This window comes from Zootoca vivipara, chromosome 14, assembly GCF_965207765.1.
Source record: "Zootoca vivipara chromosome 14, rZooViv2.hap1.1, whole genome shotgun sequence".
NCBI classification, from domain to species: domain Eukaryota; kingdom Metazoa; phylum Chordata; class Lepidosauria; order Squamata; family Lacertidae; genus Zootoca; species Zootoca vivipara.
The window spans coordinates 14,308,728-14,313,372 of NC_142597.1; positions in this window are offsets into that span (position 1 = coordinate 14,308,728).

Sequence of the window (4,645 nt, forward strand, 5' to 3'; positions counted from 1 at the left end):
GGCGGCTGTTTGATGCGGACGCTCAGTGCCGAGAGGAAACTCTTTATATGGTGTTCAATAGAGAGAGGTGTTCATTTAGATGGCAATCAAAAAAAAATTTGGTAGGTAGGGACACTCTGAAGCAACTCTGCTAAGATCAAGGTAACTTCCTGTTCTTGAATAAGAACTGTTCTGAACTAGGAACATAGTGGGATAATCAAGTCAATCAGCATAACCTTGGCATGGCCAGAAGGATTTCTGTCCCTATAAGATGGTGAGTCAAGCCTACTTTGCTGCCTCCTCCATCTCCAAGTATTTGTACAGCCTGGCACCTGATGACAAACAATAGGCTCTTGTGACTTGTGGCTGTTAGAAGCTTCAGGGAGGCCCTGGCAAGAAAGATCAGATCAGATGAAACTATTAGAGGGATAACGGTAGGAAATAAAGGATATAAACTAAAAGCATTTGCAGATGACCTTGTGATTATGGTAGCGAACCCAAAAAATTCTCTGCCAAAGGTGTTGGAAAATATCCAGGAGTTTGGACAGGTATCAGGTTTTAAATTAAACAAGATTAAATAAGTTCTTGAAAAAATGTGACGGAGCAATATAAAAAGGAGGTACAACAGATTACAGACTTGACTATTTACAAAAAAGTCAAATATTTGGGGGTATGGCTGACAGCTAAGAATATTAATATATTCAAAGATAACTTTGAAATTATATGGAGAAAAATAAAAAGGAATGTGGAAATCTGGGGAAGAATGAATTTGGGAAAGAGTGATTAAAATTAATGTATTGCCAGTAATGTTATTTTTATTCCAATCGATCCCAGTGGTAGGTGGTACTGGATACTTTAAAGAATGGCAAAAAGATATTTCTAGATTTTTCTGGCAAAGGAAGAAACCAAGGATAAAATATAAACTATTATCAGATGCTAGAGGGGGTGGGGCGCTTCGCTCTGCCAGATTTGAAATTATTTTATGAGGCATCCTGCATTTGCTGGATCCAGGAATGTATCATATTGAAAAATAGAGATATTCTAAATTTAGAAGGACGTGATAATAGATTTGGATAGCATGCATACTTATGGTATGAAAAAGCAAAAGTAAACAAAGGATTTAAGAATCACGTAATAAGAAAATCAATTTTTAGGGTATGGGAGAAATATAAAACTTATTAGAAAAAAAATGCTGTGGTGGCTCTCCCCATTAGAAGCAATATCTTTGAAAAAAGTGAACATGGGGGCTAATTGGCAGACATATAGAGAGCTGTTAACCGAAGTAGAAAATCAGGTGAAATTAAAAGGCTTTGAAGAGATAATAGAACTGGTAACAGACTGGTTAATATATCATCAATTAAATGATATCTTTAAGACAGATAAAAAGAAAGGTTTTAGTTATGAATTATCAAGATTTCCAAAAGATGTTTTAGAAAATAGTATAAAATTATTGTAGAAAATGTATAATTTGCTCCTGGAATGGCATGCAAAAGACGAACTGGTCAAATTGGTGATGATACATTGGGCAAAAGATATGGGACTTAATATACAAATGGCAGACCGGGAAAGGCTATGGAAAACAGATTTAAAATTCAAGGCATGTTGTTCACTGAAAGAAAATTTCATGAAAATGATGTACCAGTGGTATCTTACTCCTGTTAATTTAGCAAAAATGTATAGAACAAGTACAAATACTTGGTGGAAATGCAAAGAAAAAGAAGGTACCTTTTATCATATGTGGTGGACATGTAAAGTAACTAAGAAATTCTGGGAGATGATATATAATGAAAGGAAAAAAATGTTTAAAATAACTTTTGTTTAAAAAAAACCAGAAGCTTTTTTATTAGGAATTATAGGTACCGAGGTACCAAAGGACCAGAAAAGATTGTTTATATATGAAACAACAGTTGCATAGATACTATTAGCCCAGAGATGGAAGGAAGAGACAACCCTGACTAGAGAGGAATGACAAACCAAGTTGATGGACTGTGCCGAAATGGCAAAATTAACTGGGAAGTTCAGAAATCAAGAAGACAAGAACTTTCTAAAAGAATGGGGAAAGTTTATATCTACAAGACTATTGTAAACAGGTTAAAACATTAGCAGGATTTTAACCACACTTGTGAAGTAATGGAAAGTATGGATAATAAAGAAGGATAAAAATTTTGATATGCAGTTATAAATATTATCATTACGACCCACAGAAGGGAATATATATATATAGCTAGCTTCAGGGAAAGTGTTCTACCCATTTAGCACGTGAGGACTGGAAGCAAAAAGGGATAGATTATGCAGCTTTGAATTTTGACCAGAGAAATACAACATAGCTTCAGCCACCTGGAAATGATGGTTGCTGGAGGGATGCAGCTCTGCTACTGCTCTTGTGCTCTTCCTGTCTGTGCTTGCCTCCTCATTGACTGGCCTCCATCTATATATCAACAGCAGTAAATCGGGGGAGCTTATGAGCCACAACAGAAGGTAGGGATTATTCTGTGCTTATTTAATGATCCTAGAAACATGAAACATAAGAGAGTTTCTCGTGCAAAAGTAAGTGTATAGCTTGTCACGTGATGTGCATACTGTATATTGCTTTGCTATACATAAATTTTGTGGATTCATTTCTTCAGAGCGGTCTTTCCCATTGGGCTTACTGGCACATTGCACCAGGCAGGGCCGTCATAAGCCTATCCAGCACCATGGTTCAAAGATCTCTCCAGCGCCCCCCCCTCCCCGTTCCCCAGAGTTGCTGACCTTTTACACCACTGCCGGCAGTTTTGTGGGGCTGGAGGAAGCAGGCAGCGGCTGGAGGGCGGCTCCTCCGGCAGGGAAGAGGTGGAGGCGTGTTGCTGCTTCAGCGCGGCGGGCGAGGGCGCCGCGTCCACCCTCCACCTCTTCCCAGGCACCCTCCAGAACTCAGTGCGAACTTGGCGCCCTGGTTCCCCGCACCACTTGTCTCTATGGGCAAGACATCCCTGGCGCCAGGGCACTGGCTTCTCAGGGGCGCCCCAGCGAGTGGGGGAGCTGCGTGGCTTTTGTTGGCAGCCTCCCCTTTCCCTCCTGCACGCCTGCCAGCTGCGCCCCGTCAACCATATGGCTGGCGGGCATGCAGCTTGCCTCCCAAGCCTCCGTGGGAGGAGAGCGATCCCCGCAGAGGCTTGGGAAAAGGTCGACAACTCTGGGAAACGGGGTGGGGGCACCGGAGGGTTCTTTGCACCACGGCGCTGGATATGCTTAAGACGGCCCTGCATTTCTTTTAGCTGTTGCAGCACAGCTACTGTCCTGGGATTTCATTGTGGATGTCATTGTATCATATTTTATTTAGTTCCCCCCTGTGCTAGTTCTTATTGTGAGTTTGATTTTGTTGCCTCTGTATTTCCACCCTGGAGCTTCCGTATGAAAGGTGGACTGCTAATCTGTGCTTTTCTTCTGGGGGTACTCGAGGGCACACAGTTTTGGAATGTTTTTGGTTTGTTTTATTTAAAAAAAAGTTAAAAGTGTGGCACTTACTGTAACAACTTCATGGTGAGTACCAGCACCATTTTTTCTATATATGTATATAAAGCACTGCTGTTAATGCCTTTGAAATCAATATATAACTAAATGACCTGTAAAAATACTGGTGAATGGAGAAGAAGAGCCAACGCTTAATAAACCTGTTACCTGCATTGGCAGAGAACCATGCATTTGGGGAGAAGATATTAAGGATTTAAACAGAGAATGAATCGATGTAGACATAGCCTGATACTTAGGAATTAGGATACAGAGGATGCTGAACCCCCATTGTCTTTATTCAGAACATTTAGGAGCCTCCAGCTAAGGTGAATAGGACATCTGGAAATGGCAGGATATCTGGAATTAAGCTCTCTGGGGGTTTTCTTCTTCCCCAAATGAAGTGGTAGCTTCTTTGAAGTTCTCAGAATATTACTGGCTCTGGCAGCAGATTAGATGACCGCTGTGGAAGAAAGAGATATTCCTTTGTTATGGATCTAACGACACATTCCTTATATTCCACCCTTCCTCTGTCAGGGAGCCCAGGAGAGCTCGCAACAAGGGGGCAGCAATAAGAACAAAGGGAAAGAAAACACAGTGGACAAAGAGTGGCAGACAAGTTAGCATCATATGGTACAAATGAACTCCTCGCCCTTTTGCCACAGGTGCTTCTAAACGGGCATCTTGACCAAAGAGGAAGCAGTGTGTGTGTGTGTGTGTGTGTGAGAGAGAGAGAGAGAGAGAGAGAGAGAGAGAGAGAGAGAAACAGCCTAGTGAGCTGCTGCTATTGAGATCCCAGTGGTGGTCCCTCCTTCCATAGCGGCTTCTGAAGTACAATCCTGCCCTGAGGGGCACGGAGGAGAATCAAGACAATCTGTTTCATCCAAGAGCACACCCAAGGCTGCATCAACAGAAGTATAATGTCCAGATCAAGAGAAGTAATAGCACCACTCTGGCGCTGTGGTCTAAACCACTGAGCCTAGGGCTTGTCAATTGGTAGGCCGGCGGTTCGAATCCCCGCGACGGGGTGAGCTCCCGTTGTTCGGTCCCAGCTCCTGCCCACCTAGCAGTTCAAAAGCATGTCAAGTGCAAGTAGATAAATAGGTACCGCTCTGGCAGGAAGGTAAACGGCGTTTCCGTGCACTGCTCTGGTTCACTAGAAGCGGCTTAGTCATGC